This window comes from Gorilla gorilla, chromosome 17 (assembly GCF_029281585.2).
Source record: "Gorilla gorilla gorilla isolate KB3781 chromosome 17, NHGRI_mGorGor1-v2.1_pri, whole genome shotgun sequence".
NCBI classification, from domain to species: domain Eukaryota; kingdom Metazoa; phylum Chordata; class Mammalia; order Primates; family Hominidae; genus Gorilla; species Gorilla gorilla.
This window is the reverse complement of record NC_073241.2, coordinates 73,759,075-73,783,742: the sequence shown is the minus strand read 5'-3', so window position 1 is coordinate 73,783,742 and position 24,668 is coordinate 73,759,075. Positions and strand designations below refer to the sequence as shown.

The 24,668-nt window shown below is 37.7% G+C and overlaps 1 long non-coding RNA gene across 1 annotated transcript; it reads right to left on the bottom strand.

Moving 5' to 3' along the window:
• Positions 1-2,488: 2,488 nt before the first annotated feature.
• LOC109023985 (uncharacterized) lies at positions 2,489-24,633 on the bottom strand. Its single transcript, XR_002003459.2, has 5 exons — positions 24,585-24,633; positions 14,094-14,248; positions 13,317-13,499; positions 3,287-3,432; positions 2,489-2,903 (listed from the first exon to the last, which is right to left on the bottom strand). It is a non-coding gene; the product is annotated as an uncharacterized lncRNA (long non-coding RNA).
• Between the last annotated feature and the right edge of the window lie 35 nt (positions 24,634-24,668).

Here is a 24,668-nt window from a genome sequence, read left to right as displayed (position 1 = left end):
AATTCCCACAGGCCTGAACCAGCCCCCTACTCCTCCTTATTTCTGCAGCAGCAAGAAAAGGTCTGCTCTAATCCAGATCCTCAAGATAGAGGGAGAAAGGGAGAGGTGAGAAATGAGTTGTTTTCCTGCCCAAGTGGATCTGTTTCCTGCCAAGTCCATCTCTTTCTTGAGGGATTCCAAACTGTGGGGAACCAGTTACTGTAAAGTGCTGTGGTAATGTATTCCAAGATCAGGAGTATATCCGGGGTGAAGGTTTGGGGAGTAAGTTAGAGGAGCTTTCACAGTGGTCTGAACAGGGTCTGGACCCCTGATGAGCAGGAGTCTGTTTACAAGCCAGCCTGAATCTGTGGCCAGGTTGTGATCACAGGACAGTTGGTCTCAAGGCTCTCTGCCTTGCTGTTCAGATTTTCTCTTCACCTCTACTCCACCAGCCACTTCTGAACTACTTCATATCCCGCATCCTCTCCTGTGTTTTATTTTTTAGCATTATAAATCTTTTTATATCAAGGATCTGACTAGGATAAAACCTGACATCTTGTCTGTAGAAAAATGCATGTGTGAGTTTAATCTCCTATCAGTCCCCAGAGATAGGAAGGAGGAGTCTGGTGTTAAAACTGAAACTTCACATGTATTTTCAGGGTTCCTATGTCCCTGGAAATTTATCATCAGCTTATTAAATGTCCAAAAGTCCCTGAGTTACAAATTTTTGCTATAGAGCCCTGCTCTTAGCTGAGGATTTGGCTAGAACATGGCCTGTTAATGGTGTAGACCAGAAATAACCTCAGGTTTCATCTGTACCCTCTGAAGATTAGCATGTCAGTAGAAAAACTGAAGATTTTAAAACTCAAGGGAATGAATCTTAACTGGTAGGGTTGCAGGCTTTGAGGCATGTAGCTGGGGGAAGAAATCTTAGGTGAAGGGGCCTGTTTGATACCCCCTAAATCCCAGCCTAAAATCTCTCTGCAGATAAGGCTGGCTGGCTCTTAGAATATTCAGCTTCTTATCTGGAGAGCTACTAGGGACCAAGTCCATGGCAAGGGATCCCGGGATCAGGCTTAAATTGTGTAGCACCAAGTGAACTGAGTGGCCCTTTACCTGATGCGTGGAAATCTTTGGTTAGCTGAGTTTTCATTATAATGGGGGTTGACTGACATCAATGTTAAGAGTAAAATTTTTTAGCTTTTACAAAAAAAATTATTCTGCTTATACAAGATGCTTTTCTTGAGTAAATATTTATCTTTGTGCTCGAAGAATATAAGTCAAAATGTTGTCCTCTATACTATATTCCATCCTACTTGCAATGATGCTCCCATCTCTGTACCTATCACTCTTTAATGGAAAGCTTCAAAGGCTGCTAATAAACAGACAAATGCCATTGAAGGAGGTTAGCTTCCTAAAGCTATTTTCTCCTTGGGACTTCCTCATTTAGATTAGTGTATTAGATTAGCCAGGGATAGGAAACACAGGCAAGAAAGCTAGGAGGCTAGAAGAAAAAGAACCAGAAAATTCACACAGGTATCATTTTCCTGATATTTTGAAGTGTGGGAGGTTAGGGCTGAAAGGGCTTAAAAAGATGTTTAAATTTAGTCTAGAGCACTTGATCAACTATGTGCATTCAGGGGAAGGTGGTGGGATGGCAAAGAGTAATGGAACCTTTCAATGGATGGAGGGAGTAGGTTTAGGGGCAGATGCCATGCTAATACCCCAGGTAGAGTGTGGAAAATCAGTTTGGCACTTGTCATATGGGCATATCAAGGATCCTTCTGGGAATGGCAAGCAGAAGGAGAAGTTTATTTTCACCACTTTATGTAAAAATTCTTCTGTAGGCATTATTGTCTTAATTTTCGGTGTGAAACTTCAGTCTTGGGGAAGTTTGATGCCTTTGACTAGTTCTCATATTAGTTTTTAGTAGTGTCAAAAATGGAAACAAGACCATTGTATTATGTGTTCTTTTTTATTTAACTTACATTAAAAAATATTCCTGGGTAAGGCATAAAGAATGCTAATCTAGGACTTTGGGATTTCTGGAAGGAGTGGTGGAGAGGGCTTGTAGTCCAGGTGTTTGTAGTTATGAGAATCAGAAGACAAAATAAGTTTTTGTTTTGTTGCGTTTTTGAGGCAGAGTCTCACTCTGTTGCCCAGGCTGGACTGCAGTGGCACGATCTAGACTCACTGCAAACTCCACCTCCTGGGTTCAAGCAATTCTTCTGCCTCAGCTTCCTGAGTAGCTGGGATTACAGGTGCCCACCACCATGCCTAACTAATTTTTTGTATTTTTAATAGAGACAGGGTTTCACCATGTTGGCCAGGCTGGTCTCGAACTCCTGACCTCAGGTGATCCACCCACCTCGACCTCCCAAAGTGCTTGGATTACAGGCGTGAGCCACTGCACCAAGCTGAAATAAGATCTTAAAATAAAATGCGAGGCCTAGATCTTGACTCCTCCTGAGTTGTATGTCTGGTCTTGTCCAGAGAGGAAATTCTTGACCATGTTTTAATTTTTATTTTATTTGTATGTGATTATTTCCAAATCTGCCATCACAAAGTGGAGCATATTTTCCCTTTCCCTTGAACCTGGCCTGACCTTGTGATTTTCTTTGACCGAAAGAATACAGCACAGCAAAGCTATATGGCTTCTGGGGTTAGACCTTAGGGAAATGTCCTAATCATTTGCTTTCAGTCTTGAAACTCTTAGGTCTCCATGTTCCAAATGAGTCTAGTCTAGTCCACCAAAGGATGATAAGTCTCATGAAAGAGGCACAACTGCTGTTAGCTGGAACAAATTTCTGGATGAGCCATTGGGTATCTCTAGCCAGCTAAATTAGATGATAATTCCTTATACTTGCCCTAGTAGTTTTCACAGTATTTTGCATATATTATCTCATATAATCTTTATCTTCATCCTAGGGAGACAGGACAAAAATAACACCACTCAGATTGTTCACCCACAGAATTGAGAGAAAGGCTAAACCTTTGTTGGTTTAAACATCTAAATGTTGGAGTAGTTTGTTGTACAACAATAGGTACTTAGATAGCATAAGGTACTCACTTAACAATGACATATGTGAGTGCGTGTATAGTGTTTTATAGCTTACAAGGGTTTTTCACATGCAATTTTATTTCCCTGGATCCACAGGATAACCTTGCTTTCCAACTCTGTAGAGTAGCTGTGGGGGATTTCTGTTTTGTTTGGGGATTTAATCTTTATTATATAAAGTGAATGTTTTATTCACCTATATTACAAATGAAGAAGCTGAGATGTTGAAAGTTTCCAGGGTTCACTTACAATCACAGGGCTGGTAAGTGAGCAGGAAAGGGCTCCCAAAGAAGTTTTTCTTCTAGAAAGCCTATAAGGCTGTGCCTTAGGCCATGTTGTTGAAAAAGCCAGGGGTATAAGCCTGCTGTTGGAACACACAGCTGTGAGATGGGCTCCTGCAGGGAAGGAAGGCAGTTTTATCATGGACCTAGGCCACTGCAGAATCCACTGTGGGGCCCTGAAGAAGCTTCCCTTTGGTTGTCATGCCAACAGACCTCCTATAGTCTCCAGTAAAACTTCAGCCCAGCCTGCAGGAGTTTGTTAATTCGTGTGTACTTCTGACATGTTTTGTAACTGTTAGTTTAAAAAACAAATACAGTAAAATATACCCTAACTTACCACACTCCCAAATTAGCCCAGGAGAACAGGTCTGCTCTGTGAAAACAGGGGTGGAGGCTTGTATGCATGGTTTCTCAGGTAATGTCCATGCCAAGTAAAATAATTTCTTTTCCATACTCACCTCATTGCCTTCAGTTTAGGCCCTCGTTCTCTCCTGGGTTGCTGTGACAGCTTCCTTGTACTCCAGGTACCACAAGTCCAGTACCACAACTGGTACTCCTGCTGTAACACAAGCCTCTTTTCCCATTCAACCACATGGCACATTGGCACCAATTCCATGTCCTAGAGCCACCAGGAAGGTTTAGGCTTAGGAATATAAGCTCCATTTCTGGAGCCTTTGTCATCATTTAAAACAAGTGTTGGGAAATAATAGAACTATCATTGATTAAATAACTGTGAGAGCCACCACGCCATAGCCACCACCTATTATCCCATTCTAACTATTGCCACATCTCTTCTCAGGGTAAATTGAGAAACATCTACTTCTTTGGAAGCATTATGACTATGACTCTTCTATCTCGTAAATGTAGTTGTGTTTAAACTTTCCCCTTTGTTCTCTACTTCTTCACCAGTTTAACTTCTACCCATAGCCCAAAATGACACCCAAGTGTCAACCCTATTTAGAAGCCTTGCAATTTCTCTGAGATATAATATATACATAATAAGAATGAGTCACAAGCACTTAGATATTTGAAGCCTACATAAACAAGGATTCTGTAATGAGGAAGTCCAGTATAGTCATGGCATCAGAAGTTCATAAAACACAAACTTGAGAGCTACTGGTTTAAGCTTTTCATTTACAAGTGATACCATTGAGGCTGGGAGTGAGAAGTAATGTAGGGCATAGTGGTGGGGAGAGAAGGTGAAGTGTAAGGTTTATTTCCCAAGGTCAAGCAATTAGGCAATAGGAGAGGCGGGACTAGAAAGAATACAGATCTCTTGGCTCCTAAACCAATTCTTTATATTTGCCTAGGCTGGAATAAAGAATTTAATTGTGTGGCTGGGCACGGTGGCTCATGCCTGTAATCCCAGCACTTTGAGAGGCCGAGGCGGGTGTGGATCACAAGGTCAAGAGATCGAGACCATCCTGGCCAACATGGTGAAACCCCGTCACTACTAAAAATACTAAAATTAGCTGGGCATGGTGGCATGTGCCTGTAGTCCCAGCTCAGGAGGCTGAGGCAGGAGAGTCGCTTGAACCTGGGAGGCAGTGGTTGCAGTGAGCCAAAATCGTGCTACTGCACTATGGCCTGGTGACAGAATGAGACTCTGTCTCAAAAATAAAAAAAAAATGTAATTGTGTGAAGGTGATTAAAACTAATATTAGTGTTTTCAAGTAAATAAATACATATTTTTTCTTTAAAAAAGAGTTGATCTCCGGAGCATTATTAGATTAACCAATTGCAATTAATCAACTATTCAATTTCATTAAACAACCAGAAATTCAGCCAAGCAATTGACACTTGCCACTGAGTCAATGAATTGTTTGGGTACACAAGCTAACAGCTCAGTGGTGTAGGTGTTGTATAGACAGACACAGTCTGGCTGTTTCCGAAGTGGTAATCCAGTAAACAAACCCAAGAGAACTATGTACACACAGGCTGGTTCCCCCACATTGCCTACCAACTGAAGCAGATTAAATTAATAACTTTGCTCTGTTTATGGACGTGCTAGTTATAAGCAACGTAGGCGTCTTGACTGACAATCAGCCAGGCAGAGAAACCAATTAACTAGTGGATCTAAATCACAAGAAAGAGGAGCCATTTTCTAAATGACCTGGATATATCCTTGGTATAAATTACTAAATTAATTAATGAATAAATCTCAAGTCTTTGTTGGTTAGCAACTTTACTCATTCATCAAATTTTATGAAACATCTCCTCTTTCTGTATGAGAGATTGAAAAACAATGGCGATTAAAATATATTTCTTACAACATTAAAGAGAGACAATGTAGTTGCAAGGAAATAATTTCAAGTTCATTTTGTCAAGCATTCCTTGGATCCAAAATCCTGGAAGGTGAAAGAGAAAGGAAGGGGAGGAGAACCATCTTTTGTGAAGCCTGATTACACCTGCCTGGTGCTTTCTCATAAAGAAGCTCTGGCCCTGGGTAAAAGAGAGTTGAAAGCAAGTGACTCAGCGTGGATACCATATCTGGATACCATATCCATCTTCAGATAACTATGTTCTCTTCCCCTGTCAGCAACTAAATTAGATGATAATTCCTTATACTTGCCCTAGTACTTTTCCTAGTATTTTACATATACTATCTCATATAATCTTTATCTTCATGCTAGGGAGACAGGACAAACACCACTATTTTCATTTTAAAGATGAGGAAACCAAGGCCTAGAAAATTTAACTGATTTCCCAAAGCCACTCTGCTTTCTTTCAAAGCCATGGTAATCCGTAACTTGAAACTCTTACCAAATGGAGGCAATTTCTTGATTGAACAATATTCATAGAATCACTGAACCTATGTAGGGTAGTGATGATGAAATATGCCTCAATTTTCTTGTTGATATATAATAGACAAAGCATCAATATTTTTGCTTCATGTTTCTCCCCTCCTTCTTCCTCTACCTACCTATGTTTTACTATATTAAAGTGTACATCTGGTCTGTGGTAAGCCATGAAATCTTACTTGGCTTCTCAAATCCACACTGTTTAGTGTCTTCCCTGAATTTCTTTAGCAATGCAAAGAGAAAAAGTTTTTTTTTAAACAGTTAATGGGTTGATTCTTGAATGTGTTAATTAAGACACTATGTGAGGGCTTGAGGCAAAGACAGAAGAGCAATGCCTGTTTACTGCTCCACCAGATCTCATGGTCTGGTGGGGCAGCAAGAGTCAGGGCAGCAGCCCACCACTGCATATATCAGGGGTGTGCTCTGTTGGAGTTCCCAATGCTATGGGGGCTCTAAAGAGGAAAGATCTGTTCTGCATAGAGCATGAAGAATGTAAAGACACGCAACAATTGGTTAAATACATATTTGAGCCGTTCTCTAATATTTCATTTGCCTTATCTTTTTAATCTCAACTAGAGTGCTTCAAGTTGGAAACAATTTTCAGCTGCAGAAATGTGCCCAGTCTATTGGTGAAGAGCAAGCACAGGAGAGGTCAGATTATTTAATATAGAATAAAGTGAGCATCAGCTACCTACCCTCTAAAAGATGAACCTACTTGAGAGAGGAGAGAACATCAAAGGCTGCAATATGCTGAGCTTTCTAAGAAAACTGCTTTGAAGGGAACAGGTTTTGCTTGGATGGGTAAGTCCCAACATATTTATAAAAATCATTCACATTGTCATTTTTCATATGACCTCAATTCTGTGCCACATACTCATACTAGTTGAGGGTAGAAGTGGGTGAGGAGGGTAGAAGTGGGTGAGAAGGGAAGTGAGTGGGGCAGAACTACAAGAAATAAAATGCACAGTCCCTGAACTTTTATTTTAATTGAGGAGACATAATTAACAGTGAAAGGCAGGGTATGACTTGGGGCTATAAAGGAGTCATCAATAGCTTGAGGGATTCTATTAGGGGGGAAATCAACTTGCATATTTGGGTAAATCTTCATGGAGAAGGCGGAATTAATTGAATCTTGAAGAACAGGTTGAATTTTGACTGTTAAGAAGTCAGGGAGAGATATCACGGAAAGTCTGCACTTGGCCAGTTGTGCTTATAAACAAGAATCCTGGGCAGATTCCAATACAGCACTGAGATGGGATCCCCGTGCCCCGCCCCACCTCTGAAACCCCGTGTGACACCCTGGTGCTTGTTAGCACCAACTAAGCCAAGCAGTCTAGTTATATGGGACGTAGAAGATCCTGTCCCTGCCCTCAAAGTATTTACCATACAATTAGTCAGAAAATACGAGGGTAAGAGAAGGAAGGAAATGCTTCTAAAGACAAAGTGATTTGAGGGGTTTAGGAAAAGTGGCTATCTACAGGGATCAACATAATAGGTAATTACCCAATCCTCTCTTCTATTTATTACAACAGATGGAGGCCTGGCCTCAAGTTGTAAATTGCCTGAAAGATGCTTCCTGTTGTCATTCTCTGCGGTTGTGCTTTTGCTTCTCTTTAGGGTTAAGAACAGCTGTTGACTAACCCACCCACATATTTGGAAAAACAGCTGTAGTTAATGTGTATCACTTTAATCTAGAAAAATGTTAGTCCAGCCTCATAGGCTGCTGTTTAGGAGAAAGAAGATGGATGGGCAGGATGTCTAGAGACCTGATTTGCCAATATCCAGTTTTGTGATTTTAGGCAGCATTCTTGAACTTGGAACATCTGTGTGCACAATGGGGATAGTAATACTTGCCTACTTATCTGCTGGGGCTATTGTAAGGGCAAAATGTGGTCATAGATAAGAAAACATAGACACAAAGAAACCACTGTACGTGCTTCAGGGACATTTAACCACAGTTGGACATAACAGGGAAAAACTAGAAACATTCGTTTTCTTCCTTGGCCATGAGCTCAAGAAAGAAAGGTACATTAGGGGGTGGGTGGATGGGAATAAAATATCAAGAATGTGTTCCCATTCTTAACTGCATATCTGAGATACCATGAGGAGTGCTTCTGTTTTCAACTGTACCATAAGAATTTTGACATTTTCCATTTGTAAAATGACCCTTATTGAGAAGAAAAGGATATTGCATTTATAAATTGATGATTTTCCAAAACCAACAATGTGAGAATTAAGCCTTTATATGCTATGAACTTAAATGTACACAAAAAGTTTTAAAAAATGATAAGGAACAAAAATGAAGTACAATTTAGTCTCTAAACTTGCAAACACTCTGCCAAACAATGGAAACAGCAACAATAATCTTACAAACTCTGTGCAGTGCCTCTAATTCTTTTTGTTCCCTGTACTAAATTATATATACTAAAATGCTGTAACTTAGGTTTGCTAGCCAAACTCTCCACAAATATTTAACTAGAAAAAAAAAATACAATGATCTTTTACACTCAGTGGTGGAAAATTGTTTTGGGAAGATGCACAGGATATTTACAAAGATAATTTAGAGACAAATATGGTAAAATTGAGTTTGCTGAGAAGGCATATTATTAGAACGGTAGTTATCCAGAAAATTAACCTAAGGTACAAAGTAAATAAATAGAGAATAGACTCTCTTTTATTAGCTTCGTCTCTCATCCATAAATGGCAACTCCCATTTTCTAGTGCCACAGGATTAAAAGCTTGCAATGATGTTGAGCTGCTTCTCTTGTACCCTCATATTTAAACATCAATTCCTACACATGACTTTGAATTATTACTAATATTAATTAGTACCATTTTGATCTGACTTCTATGATTTTAGATACGACATAAGCTCTCTGAGATTCAAATTCTCTGCCAGTACCATTGAAATAATGATTTGCTTTCTATTTTTTTTCAAGAATTAACATGAGATTATGTCTATAAAGTCTTCAGCAATACCTGACACTTTCATAAGCATATGTAGGCATTAAAAATATCAGTTACCTTTAATTCTTCCTTACATGCAGATGATTATTTTGAAATAGTTTCTTTCTGCCCTATCTGGTTTCAAAGTCTTCCATAGTCAGTGAATCCTGAACGCTTCCTCCAAGTTAACACTTTGCTCAGGTGATTTGCCTATTCAGAAAAGCTCTCTGCATTGCCTGAAGGATGAAGGCCAATATTTTTTGAAGACCTTCATAACATAGCCTCGGCATATTTAGCCAAGCTTATCATTAAATTCTTCAGAAAAACTGTACCTTTAGAAAGTCTGAATTTTCTGCTTCTGCAAAGTACACTGCTATTCTGCCACATTTAAAACAAATTTAACACATCATACTTAGCCTTTTGCTTGTGGAGGAGTCTATAATAGTCAATCCATATTTGCTGAATTGAGTAGTGGACACATCAGTGCTACTTTTTCATTATGAATTACTTAAAAAAATTCAAAATGTAAAATATATATATGTCAAGCAATATACCTAGTCCTGTAAAGAACCCCCTGCTACAACAAAAAGGAAAAAAAAGAAAAAGGACAAGTTCTATCCTTAGAAGGGATTACAGGTCTACTAGGGTGATGGATTAGGCCATTCTTGCACTGCTGTAAAGAAATACTGGAGACTGGGTAATTTACAAAGAAAAGAAGTTTAATAGGTTCGTGGTTCTACAGGCTGTACAGGAAACAGTGCTGGCATCAGCTTGTCATTGGGGAGGCCTCAGAAAGCTTTTACTCATAGCAGAAGGTGAAGCAGGAGCAGACACATCACATGGCCAAAGCAGGAGCAAGAAAGAGAGCAGGAGGTGCCACACACTTTTAAACAACCATATCTTGCAAGAATTCACTTGCTGTCCTGGGAACAGCACCAAAAGGATGGTGCTAGACCATTCATGAGAAATTTACACCATGATCCAATCACCTCCCACCAGGCCCCACCTCCAATATTGAGGATTATGTTTCAACATGAGATTGGGGTGGGGACACTTCCAAACTATATCAGGGGATAAGCCTACAGCAACTTGAGCACATGTGAAACTAGAAAATCATAAAAATTAGAATTCATGTATGCATTTACATGTCAGATATTGTTGAAGGCCTACTGTGGTAATGTATTAGGTTGGTGCAAAAGTAATTACCATTTTTGCTATCACTTTTTAATGACAAAAACCTCAATTACTTTTGCACCAACCTAATATGTACATCAACACTCACTACATTGGGCAATTATACACTGAGGTAATCGCTGAGGATTAGAAGGAAAAGCCTGGAAGAAGATTCAAAACTTCAATAGAGTTTGTAACATATATAGATTTAAACTTAATATAATTTGGAAGTAAAAAAAGAAGAGTGAAGGACATATGTTCCAAACACACACTATCATTTCCATCTTCATAAACATAACTGTAGACCACATAATAAAAATGTCTCCCCTGGACCACTGCATAGACTACTTGTCTCCTGCCTTCCACTGTTGTTGCATCAACAGTCTATTCTCCATACAACAGCCAGAGTGTACTCTTAAAAAATGGAAAACCTGGCTCACCAACTCATATAGCTTGCCACCTCACCGAGGACCCAGCCAGGATCTTTACCTTGACTTTTACGCTCCAGATATTCTATGTCCGGCCACACCTCCAACCTCATTTTTTCCCCTTTGCCCACTACCCTCAGCCACATTCACCTGCTGGCTATAGTGGGGCCATAAGAAACTTATTCTCACCCTGGGGCACAGCTGTTCTCTCTGCCTGAAATCTTTCTTTCAAGCCTCTGCATGGCTGGCTCTTTCATTATTTAGGCCTTAGTGCAAATGGTACAGCTTCAGATAGTCCATTCCTAATCACCCAGGCTAGAATAATCCCCTCCTTGCCCATGACATTTTCTATTGGCTTATCCTGTTTTATGTTCTTCATAGCACTTTTCATTTTTCATTTCTCATTTGCATGTTCACAAATTGTCAGTCTCTGCTACCAGAATGGAAACTCCTTAAGGGTAGGAACTTTTTCTGCTTTGCTCAGAGCTGTTTTCCTGAAACCTAGAAGAGACCCTGCCTCACAGGTGATAAGCATTAAATAAATATTTGCAGACTCTTGTGGGTAAGTACATATGTGTGTATCTGAACTATAAGTAGAAAGAAAAGGAAGTTGCCAAGACAGAGGAGAAAGGCTTTTTGGAGAACAAGATCACAGAGTGATCAAAGGGATATAAGGGAATAGAAATATGTATTGTGTATAATATTATATAATATATATAATATGCTAATTATAATTATATAATATTATATAATATATAGTATAATTATATAATATATGATATATCATATGTAATATATTAATTATATAATATTGTATAATATATTATATATAATATATCAATTAATATACTATATAACATATTAATTATAATATAATATAATATAATTATATATAATATATAATATATAAATATATTAATATGTTATGAATATATATGTTATTCATATATATTCATATATATTCATATAATAATATATGAATATATATGAATATATATGAATGTAATATATTAATATAGTATATATAATATAATTACAAAATATATTAATATATATAATATAATTATATACTATATTAATATGTTATATATAAATATATATAATTATATATTAATATAGTATATATAATATATTATATATTATAATATATAATATATAATATACAATATATAATATATTAATATATATGAATATATATGTTGTTCATATATATTCATATATATTTATTCATATAATAATATATGAATATATATGAATATATATATTCATATATTATTAATATATATGAATATATAATATATTAATATAGTATATATAATATAATTACATAATATATTAATATATTATATATTATATATACTATATTAATATAATATATAATATAATATATCTAATATAATATATAATTAATATATAACATTATTATATTTTTTATGTATAAAACATATATATAATTATAAGATTTTAATATATCTTATAATTATATATTATATATTATATAATATAATATATATTATATAATATATAATATAATATATATTATATAATATATAATATAATATATAATATAATATATATTATATAATATATAATATATTATATAATATAATATATAATATAATATATATTATATTATATTATATAATATATAATATAATATATATTATATAATATATAATATATTATATAAAATATATTTAACATTGTATATTATTATATATATAAAATACCTCATATACATACACACAGAAAAAAGTTAAGTTGAAATGACTACTTAGTATAGCCAAAAAGATGATAGAGTAATAGCTGTGGGAGATGTTATGAACAAGTTTGAATTTCACCAGAAAGTGAGAATATGTTTCAACATAGAGGACCATTTTGAATTCTCTGAGATAGAAAAGGATTGAATTGAGAGAGGGGTTTGTACTTAAAAACCAACAAATGGTTTAAGGGACATTTTATTATTATTATTATTATTATTATTATTATTATTCTAAAGGCAATAGAATATAATGATAAAAATTTCAAGTTCTTAAGTCAGACAAGCCAGGTAGGGAATTTTATCCCTACCACTAAAGATTGCAAGTAAAGACAAGTTACTTAACCTCTCTAAGCATCAGTGTCCTCAAGCATTATATGGGGAGAAAAATGAGATCTACTATGTAGTGATTGCAGGAATAAAATAAGATAATAAATGTAGCGTATTTAGCATAGAGTGTAGCACTTAGTATTCAGTAGAAGATACCTATTTTTATTTTATATGATGCACCAATATTTTAAGGCATCTGCTATGGCACAGGAACTAAAGAGACGGTGTTTGAGCTAAGAGTAATTAGGAGTATTTTTCAGGAATTCAGATATGGAGTTTAAAGTTTATGTAGGATGTTGGATATTGAAATGGAACATAAATAACAAAACTCAGAGATAGTGTGAAGCCAGAAACAACTGGTTTCTATGTCAAGATTCATATTAAAATGTGAAAACCTGGTGGTAATGCTATTGACGGAAAGGAAACTTTGAGAATATTCTTTGAGCTACGAGTTACCATAAAAGTGTTATTATTATGTTGCCTACTAAATTATGATCTTCTGGAAATAAGGAAGGGCTTGATTCTGGAATGTGTCACCCATTTCCAAGTAAGAGTACATACCAGAAAATTATTGATGGGTCTCATTTCATGCACAGTTCTGCTCTGAGGAACTGAGAAGCAATTCTGTCTTCTTTGTCAAGGTCTGGAGGCTATAGAGACGGGTCACAATTCCCTGATACTCCTGGATGAAAGTCTTTGATTACATCTTCAAGTTCTGGTTCTTTCTTTTGGCCAAGATTTACACTATCCAAATGGAATAAAGACTGGAGATATTGTTTATGTAATTTTTGCTTCGAATCTGATTTATTCCTAATGTGGCTTTGTCATTAAAAAAAGACTGAAGGAATTTTATTTGCATTACCTGAAAGCTTTTAGATTAAAAGATATCATATTCCTATTTATCAGGAATATAGTAATATTTTATTACTAGTAATTTTATACTGGTAAAATTATATTAATTTTATAGTAATGTGAATACAGAAATGTGTGGGTATTTCTTTTTTCCTGTAAAAATCATGCAAAATTAGGGGGAAAGGACAATATATATGCAATTAACAAATTACCCCCATCTCAATTTATATTATATTTATATAATTTTAAAAGAAAAATTTGGACTTTACAACAGTCTTGTAACATGGAAATTTTTTGTTGTTGTTGTTGGTTACAATATGTTAAGTTGCAGTAAAAAATAGTCCCTAAAATTTCAGTGGGTTGAATAATAACTGTCTAGGGCTGGTGCTTAGGTTGACACCAGCTTAAAAGAAAAGAGCTTAGGGTAGCTCTTTTCTACACAGAAATTCTGGGGCTCAGATCAATGGCAACTCTAACATTTTCCACCTGTAGGCTGCTAAGACAGTTCTAGTGTTGCCATCAGTTGAAAGGTGGGAGAACATGTAGGCAGTTTTCATTGACCAGGTGTGAAGATGTAGGTGGCACAGATATCTCTATTCCCATTCCATTGGTTTAGATTTCAGTCAAATGACCACAGATAACTGCAAGGGAAGTTTGAAAATGAAATTTCCCTGTGTTTCTGGGAAAGATAGGAAATGGAGAGTGATGAATTGCCAATAGGCACTACTACAGTCTTTTCTGTGTTTATCAGAAACATAATATTCATGAATGCTCAGACAATTGTAAGATTACTTACCTAACCAGTTTGACATGTAGCTGGGTTTAGGACCTTGGCAAACAGTCTTATAATTTGGCTTTTTTATTTATTTATTTTTTTGAAACAACATGTACTGAGGAGGGCAGAAGCTCACATGTCTTTTATGATATATTTCTCCAGAAGCAGATGGTTAGATGATATGGTCAGTAAATGTTTTTGAAGATTTCCTTTTCATCTCATGAAATGACACCCCTTTTTCCATACCTTACTATTTTTCCAGGTTCTTATTATAATACTTCAGTCACATTTTGTAGAAAGCACTGATGAATAGAAACAGTTTCCCAGGAGAACTATTGATTCTGAGTGGCTGTTGATTTGTTACAGCTTGTAAGACATTTAATAGCTACCCAGATGTTTTTGTTGGTTTAAGACAAATCACCGCAGATCTAAAGTGACTTTAATTTTTCATTAAACATGAAACAAAGACAAAATTTAACGCTTAAAAATTATTCAGCATTGATTTTACATTGTTCTTTAGACTTCACAATTTTAAATCAGGGAACAAATATGCCAATAAACAATATTTATCAAACGTCAGGACGGAATCTCTTCTGTGCCTGTGGAGGAATTGACAGACACTTAACAAGCTTTCAAGGAATGAATGACAGTCTCCTGGTGCAGACAAGACCAAGTTATGACAGAGCTGGGGTTGTGCAAAACCCCATGTCTCGTTCTAGTCTTGGTTGTGATGTATTATGTAAACTTGGACAAGTGATGTATTTTCTTTGGCTGCAGACTTCTTATTTATAAAAAGTGGAGTGTCGGTCAAGATGAACTTTAAGTATTTTGAAAGTTCTAACATTTTCCAAGTCAAGAATTAAAGAGACATGGGTTCTATTACATAATTGGTCTTTGATGAAAATAGGGCAATATAGTCAGGAATGGCCTAGGAAAATCTGTCAGGAGGATTTAGGATTTAAGCAGGGCCTTGAAAATTAAGAAAATACAGAGGAGGGAAAGAGCATTAATTTTAGAGCAAGAAGCATATGTACAAATTAATTTATAGTTGCAAGAAATATTATGTATATACTAGATGCTAGGTGCTGTGGATATAGGGTAAATGTGACAAACTTTGGTGCCTGCTTTATGGAGATTATAGTATAGCAAATGAAGTGATAAGACAATGACCATCATGCACATTTAATAGTGATCCATTTTGCTTCTTTAAATAGAATGTTAATGTGGGAACAAAAAGAGATGGAGATGGATGTATGGAGGGTACCTAGTGATGAAATTCTTAAATCCCAGGTGAAAGAGAGGTTTGGTCTTTTAGTATAGCCTGCCATAGAAGATTTCTGAATTGAGATGAGATATGATAACAGGAATATTAAGGTAAAATCGACATGTGAGATGAGTTGGAACACCTTTTCCTTGAATTTTTATTTAACATTTTGACCTGACATATGCAGGTCAAATTGTTGCATTAGAGCTTACGTATGCAGAGTTACTCAGAGATATATGCAGTGCCTCCAGCGGTCTCAAATCACCTCTTGTGTTCCCTCTTTACCCATCATCACTTAACCACCAACCCATGACTGATAATTTACAACTTGGTCAGTATTAGGCCTGCTGTTTGCAATCTACGGATGTGGCTCAGTAGGCAATTGCAATTGGCTAACACAAGCAGATTGATCCATTTCACTGAGTGGGACTGCACGTGTTTCACGGCAAAGATTAGAGAGTGATTCAGCATTCATGAGAAAATGTAGCAACAAAAGGTTAGTGGAACAGTCCTAGGAGTGGAGCCATATTGGGAGCAATTGCAGAAGGAAATGGTCTGGATTTATTATCTACATTAAAGATATTGTGGGTCCCATGGATACCAGGAGTGTCATGGAGACCCAGCTAATAGGTTTTTTATTGGATTATTGTCAGGCTGCTGCACCTGCTTTGAGAAGGAACGTTTGCTTCATTTTCTGGCAGAGGCTACAAGCTGCGAAGCAGAGAACAATCACTGGGGTTGGAAATGGAACTGATTGTTTTTTAGAACTTTTGCAAGGCTTGCTGGGCTGATCTCCCAACTGTGGAAGTAGATGAGAAAACTAAAATTCCAGAAAATAGAAAATTTAGTTTGGGAGCTCACATTTTGTTTTGGATTCATGATATTCACATAAAAGAAGATTGTCTGGATAAGGCCCTGAGACACTAACTGTAGTCAGCCAACCAATTATGAGCCCTTAAGATTCTTCTCCAGGCCTCTTCATGTAACTCACTCACATGCTGACTTTTTTTTTCCCTTGGACTAAATTTGGTCACTGTTTTCATGTTTTATAGACAGTCAAGGTGTAGTGTAGGCATGATTTATTTTTGGAATTTTGGGGTTTATATGAATAGAGGTTCTGTGCAGTTGGAAGTCTGAAGCATGTTCGGTAATTCTTGCTTTGTTCTAGAACAATTACAAAAGTAATTCTAGTTTTTGGTCTACTTTAGTAATTCTAAGAGGTACTCATCTAAATTATGTAATCACCTCAGTGAAGTGATAGTTCCAAGTATCACATACTTTTTTTCCTCTACTAATTAAGGAATTATTATTATAATCCATTGACTGAATGAATGAATAAGAAAGTCTGTGATAAGCCACAGTGCAACTGAGATTGGCAGCTCCAGATCATTACAATGTAAAATATATCTATATAGTAATGATAAACAGACACTGATTGTTTTTTAATCATTTTGATGCCTAGCCACAAACCAGTGACTTGTGCCTGAAAGTGGCTAATTTTGAATAGGGCATTAATACACTCATATTCATGGCTTCCATGGGTTATCACGTAGCAGTAGGTAGTCTCTCAGATTTCTAGCTCCTGAGGCTCTTTTTGCTTTTGGGGAAGGCTTCAGATAACTTGTGCATGAAAGACATGTACTCTTCGAATTACTGTTCTATGGAATGATCTGTTGTTCAGGCAGGTGATTCTACCTCACTTTGCTCTTTGCTCTAAATGTCCCAAGACATTTAGAATGATGGAGCTATTGAGCTTGAAATTATACCAGAGCTTCCTTGCCCAAGTAGCATTTAGAAAAGTGATTCCAAGAAGGCTCCTTGTAATGACAAAGCCAAGTTCAACTTCAGGGCTTCTAACTCCTGGTTCAATATGGTTTCTACTATGCAATTTGCTTTGCTACTTTTTCCCAAACATAAACATCTTTCTCCTCATGGCCATCTATGGGGTGACCAACTCATTTCAGTTTACTCAGGACTTTCATGGTTTTAGCATTAAAAGTCCCGTGCCCCAGGACTCACCTTAGACCAAGCCAAACTGGAATGGCTAGTCACCCTAAAAATGGATGTGTGTGATGTCACCATTACATTTATTCCAAATTGCTTGTTATTCCAGAGGGTAAAGTATCTATTTTGTTTCTGTGCCTTTGTGCATATTGCTTCTTCAGCTTCAAATGCCTTCTTTGTTTCATGATGAGCTTCTCCTTATTTATAAATAGCCTGACCATCACTTCCTCGACAAATATAATCTATTTTTTGGAAATTTTCATGTAGCCCTCATCTGTTTTTTCATAATTAAAACACTTTTAATATCACCATTAAAACACTTCATTGCATAGTGTTGCGATTATTCACATTTCTTTACTTTGCTTGTCTAAGAGACTCTTGAACTTGAGAACAGAGACCGCACCTTATTCATCTTTGTCCTCCCAGCACCTAGCTCAGGCCTGATATATATTAAGTGCTCAGAAAAAGTTAATGACAGATGAAGCATATTAATTTGAATTCTGATACTTCCATATTCCCCTTTTTCTTTCTCATGTTTCCTAGTAACAAGTGGTCTCCTAAGTTAATCTCATTTCCCTTCCCCAAAGATTAACATTTTATTCTTTACATTTTATTAAATGTAAATAAGGTGGTTCTTAAAATACAAAAGGGCTTTTAAGAATCACAGTAATAAATACTTTTTTAAGTTTAAAATTTTAGAAACTTTGAATTGACACTAGTGGTGATATCTTGGAGCAAGATACCTACTGCTCAAGTCTCTCTAGGATAGGCAATTACCTAACCCGACTTCTTCTGTAGCAGGTACAGGTGAGTAGAAGGAATATATATATATATATGTATATCACTCATGAGAGGTAACCACTTTCAGCATCCCCAGACAAGCATACAGGAGCAGGCTTTCTGGCTTATGGTCTGCATGGAGCCCGTCTGTCTGCTTATTTGGAATTGCTCCTACAAATACACTGAGATGCCCAGGGGGCCAGCATTGCAATGTGACTCATTGGAATGGCTCTGACTCAGAACTTGGGATCACAGGCTCCTAGACTGGCAGACCAGCTTTGGAGTGGTGCCTTGAGGGCTGTTTCCAATTTGTTATTTGTTAAACCTGAGTTTTCCTGCTGACGTGACTAGTGAGAAATTAACACAGTTACTTTGGTGTATTCTTTGCAATTATATGCTATTCAATGTGTAGAAACATTACGGGACTGGGAGTTAAGAGGTTTGCATTCTTCTACCAAACCTGCTACTGATTAGTTCTGTGGCTTGTGGCAAGTGGCTTCATTTTCCTAGGTCTAAGTTTATTTATAAATGTAAGTGATTGACACTGCTTTACCTTTGTCCCTAGTATCTTCATATATATACGTACACACACACACACACATACACACACACACACACATACACACACACATAAATTGTAGTAAGATGATTTAACAGAAGATCTACTCCTTTGACAAAATTTTAAGTGCACAGTATAGTATTGTTAACTTTAGTCACAATATTGTACAGCAGATCTCTACAACTTCTTCATCTTCTATAAACTATATATGGAAACTATATATCCATTGAGCAACAACTCCGATTTCTCCCTACTTCTAATTCCTGGAAACTACCATTTAACTCTGTTTCTATGAGTTTGATTTTAGATATCTCATATAAGGAGAACCATGTAGTATTTGTCCTTCCGTGGTGGCTGGCTTATTTCACTTAGCCTTATGTCCTCCAGGTTCAGGTTGTCACATACGAGCAGGATGCAAAACCTCTCTCATTTCATCACTTGATATATCTCTGGGTCGCAGACACTTTTAAAGATGAGTATCATGAACACAAAGCTGCAGTGCTCCCAGAGGTCACCTCACATCCTTGAGCATGTTACCCTATCAAATTGAAAAACTCTAAGAGGAATGAAAGAGCCTGCACCTGATTATTGCTCCGCTAAGCTCTCTAGCCACATGTCGACTACTGACCTTTGTAATCAGTGCTGTCTGAGCTGTTCAGTATATTCTCTGGACAAGTGAGCAGGTGGATGTTAAGAGCCTCCTCACTGATTGCACTGCCTGTTAACATGGTGTATGCTCTGGTGAGTGCCTGCTCTTAGGGAAGGGAAGGATCCCAGCAAACTCATGGAAGAGATGCATGGGAAGGAAACTGCACTAAGGGTCAAGAGCACCAGTGTCTAACTCCTTCGAACCTGTGCAATCGTTGTGTGCCTTCGGGGAAATCATCCAGCCTAGGGGGCACTCTATTCCAAATAAAGCATGTAATTAATGCATGTGGCATAAGCTTATCAGGAGATTAAGGAGATATAAAATTCATCAGGAGAAAAGTTAGAATGCACAGGGAAACATTCATTTCTATTATAAGAAATCCAGAAGTCTTTTAACATCCCCCCAAATTCCCCAGCTGAAATTTAAACAAGCAGATGTTGTGAGATCTGAAATACATCATAAGTAAGAAAAAAATTACTCTTTGGGCTCAGTAACAGTTCCATTTCAACTCCTCCATTCTTTATGATTCCTCATTGTGTGTGGAGTGCCGAGATTGGACTGGACTCTGTAAGCCACAGAAGGATTCAGGTCCTTCTGACTAGTTTTAGGAGACTTGGAAACTATCTATCCCAGAAACCCCAGGTGTTCAGGGGGAAATGCTTTCCAGGCATTAAAAATTCCTTGAGGGCTTGTTCATTGTTGCTGTTTTAATTGCTTCCTCTCTCTTTCCTTTTGAAAATACTTTAGTAGGGACATCCTCAGATGGGAGATTTTCACAGGGATTTAAATAAAGAGAACATGCCTTAGGAAGGATAGTGTGGATAAAGGATTTGAAGAAAAGAGTAAGCTAGTGTATATCAGAGCAGGTCAGAAGACTTGGTACCCATCGTCAGTCCAAAACTCAGTTCCCCAGAACAAAAACTCCTGCTCTGGCCATTCGGGTCACATATACAATGTCAAGGCATGGGAAGGCCAGTGTCAGCAGTTCCACCACCCGTGGAATGTCTTTTGCCACCCAAACCCAACATGAAGCTATAGTTGACATAGTTAACGCTCGGCATCACCAAACCAAACACTTCCTCTTTCCCTCAAAACCCACCTTTCCCATCTTGAAGAATAATGCCAATATCTACCTAATCTCTTACATCAGACATCTGGCAAGGTTTTAAGACTCTTTCTTTATACTTCGTAACTACCTGTTTACCTTAATGCCTCTTTTCTTTTTGCTTCTTTCTATTCTCAGTGCAGTCAACTTAGGTCAGGAGCTATTTGTAATTATTTTGACTTAGATTACTGCATGACTGGGAACGGAAGTGGGGAACAAATTAGAAACATTCTACTCTACACCATCCCCTTCACATCCGTGATTTCATGGAGTTCTCAGACAAGTCTACAAAGGAAGAAGGTGCTTATGCCTCCCCTTTCTGTGACTATACTGATAATGAAATTAATGCTCTTTAAGCATTAATCACGTGCTAAGCACTGTGCACCATTCTACACTTAGAACCTCACTGCCTCATGATGTGCCCCTTTACACTGTTGCCACACTGAGTCTTGTATTCCGTTTTTCTGTGTTTCCTCTTGTCATCTTTCCCACACCCTTGCCATTCCATGGGTTCCTTCTACAATCTGGCTCCTATTCCTTTCCCACCTTGGTGCCACGTCCCAAAGCATCTCTATTTACTATCCTCAGGACTTCCCTTTTCTTCGTCTTTCTCTTATACTCACACCACTAACTCTTGCTTTTTGTTAACATTTTTGTTCTTGTTCATTTCCTCCCAGGATCCTTCCCCATCTTCTCTCTCTCTCTCTGTCTCTCTCTCTATACACACACACACACACACACACACATATATGTACATATACATATAAAATTTTTTTTTGAGACAGAGTCTTGCTCTGTTGCCCAGGCTGGAGTGCAGTGGCACAATCTCAGAGTGCAACCTCCACCTCTGCAGTTCAAGCAATTCTTGTGCCTCAGCCTCCCAAGTAGCTGGCATTACAGGAGTGCACCTCCATGCCCAGTTAACTTTTGTGCTTTTAGTAGAGATGAGGTTTTATCATGCTGCCCAGGCTGGTCTCAAACTCCTGGACTCAAGCCATCCACCCCCCTTGGCCTCCCAAAGTGCTGGAATTACAGGCATAAGCCACCATGCCCGGCCTCCTCCCTCTATATTCTCACTGTTATTATAGATATCTGTTATTTGCTCTACCTGACAGCCACCTTGATTTGGTGTCATCACCTTGATGTTTTTGTTTTTGAGGAACTGCCTATTCCCTAATAGAAGCAGTCTGAACAGGGTATCTGTAAGGTGAGTTGGTTTTCTTGGAAAAGGAGTCAGCCTAGGACAGAGGTTGAGCAGCCAGGGCCCTCTCTTTGGTATTTGTCTTGAAATGGCACATGGAACCAGGAATGATTGGACCTTGTTCTAATAATTCCTGCTTTTTGGATCCCAGAAACAGACTTTGCTCCTAGTTTTCTGAGGCCTGTTTTGGATCTCCTGAGGCTTCTTTCAGCCATTCAAATAATCCAACCTCTCCCTCTTTGGGTCTAAGTAAGCCAGAACTTACTTATGCTGTTTGCAAAGAACTCTGATCAACACAGGGGCCCTCTTGTGAGCAAAACCCACATGCTCTGCTTGTTCTACCATATCCCACATTACATTCTGGTCAGCAGAGCTCAGTCCAACTCACTTTCCCACTCGACTGCAATTCTGCCCCTAGAGAGTTAACTCTGTGAGGACATGAACAGTGCTTTGTTCATCTTTGTGTCACTGGTAATTGGCCAGCAACTTGCATAAAGAAAATGCTTAAAATTTAATTGGTGAGTGAACCCATGGAAAAGAAAGACTATGTGACTATGAGATTGAATGGGAGTTTGAAGAGGAAGACTTTGGAGAAACCGGATATAAATCAGAAACTCATTCAGGGAATGGAGAAGGAGGTCTTGTCCATGACATGTGGAATATGAGGAGTAGAGGAATCACTTTGAGATCATGAGACACAGTGAGGCAAGTTTAGGATAGATCAGTAGTCATTCCACTAATGACTACTTCATAACTACCTATTCACCTTAATGCCTCTTTTCTTTTTGCTTCTTTCTATTCTCAGTGCAGTCAACTTAGGTCAGGAGCTATTTGTAATTATTTTGACTTAGATTACTGCATGAATGGGAATGGAAGCGGGGAACAAATTAGAAACATTCTACTCTACACCATCCCCTTCGCATCCCTGATTTCATGGAGTTCTCAGACAAGCCCACAAAGGAAGAAGGTACTAATGCTTCCCCTTTCTATGAAACACAAAAATTAGGGAAGTAATCTTATCTTCTTATTTCTAGAGAGGAAATGCATTGAATATATGAAAGATTTTTGAAAGACTATATAAATACCCAGGTGACAAATCAATAAGGGATTTCTAAGGAAGACTGGAGAAGCTGGAAGATTTTCTGCCTTTTGAGGTTGCAGTGATGCAATCAATCCCTTGTTTGCAGAGGTTTAACCCTGGGCTGCTGCCATCAAATGGTAGGTTAGAGCCTTGTGTGCAGAGGCTGTGGCCACATAGTCCCAGGAGCTCTGCTTGGGGAGACCAATGCCAGCAGGCCTGGTGTGGCCCTCTCTTGAGTTTATTCATGTATACTAGATCCAGAGGGCACATTGGAAGCTCTATTCTACTGCCTTTCAAACAGTGAAGGGAGTCCTTGTATTCCTCAGGGGTCTCTCAGTTCGTTCACTCCACCATCCCTTCCCAGGCCACCTTCTTACATGTGCTTGCATCAATCAAGCAGCAAGGATTCAGAACCCTCAGGAATTTAATGAAGTTTAATGGCTCCTTTTTTATTTTTGTAACTACGTTCTTACACAAATTCTCCATGGAAAGCATTTTCTTCAAGCATGGTTTCCTAGAAAGATCATTGGCCGAGCTGTGGCCTGAACTGATTGAATAATTCATTTTACTTCTTAGAGTCTCAGCTTCCCTTTCTGCAAAAATGGATAATAATAAGTGGGCTACTATCTCATGTATTTGTAGGTAAAGTTCAAAGAGATAGATAATGGGAAAACTTTATGGAAGCAAAGATGTTATTATTGTCATTGTTATTTCTACTCCCACACTCCCACTCTGATCTGAGTTTATAGCACCCATCTCCTTCAACATTTTATTGTTGAAGATGCATTGCTAACCTGGTGAAACAGACAGGAGAGAACAGAGACTATCTAGGAGTCATAGTCTTCTTCTCCTTTCCGGTTCTTTTCACCAATATAGGCCAGGGACTATTGTCACAGAATCTGCAGAAAGTCAGTTCTGAAACACATTTCTAGACTCAGCTTTTTTTATTGCCTTTGAGTGTAAGCTGAGAGTAAGTCCCATCACTTCCATCAGCTCATTTAAAACAAAAATCTCTGCCCTATGTCTTTCTTGACTTGGGGAAATAATCTTGAAAGAGCTCTATGATATATGCTCATGTTATTAGAGGTTTATGGTTTTAATTAGTATCTTTGTCTGTATTAGGGCTGCTATAACAAAAGTGCCACACTGGATGGCATGAGCAACAGGAATGTCTTGCCTCAAAGTTCTAGGATTCAGAAGTCCAACATCAAAGTGCCAGCAGGGTTGGTTCCTTCTGAGGCTGTGACAGAGAATCTGTTTCATCCCTCTCTTAGCTTTTGACGGTTTGCTGGTAATCTTTGGCATTCCTTGGCTTATAGATCTTTGCCTTCACCTTCACCTGCATTCTCCGTGTGTGCATGTTTGTGTTCACATTTCCAATTGTATAAGGACATCAGTCGTATTGGATTAGGACCCGCCCTACTTCTGTATGACTTCCTTTGAACTAGTTATATCTGCAATGGCCCTATTTCCAAATAATATCACATTATGAGATCCTGGGGCTGAATTTCAATATATGAAGCTTGGAGGGACACAAATAGACCGATAACATTACCTACCATCATAATTATCATGTTTGTGAGAAGTGGATTTGCAGAGGTGCTTGGACTCCCAGGGTCTAGCTTTGACATGGCCTCTCTAGT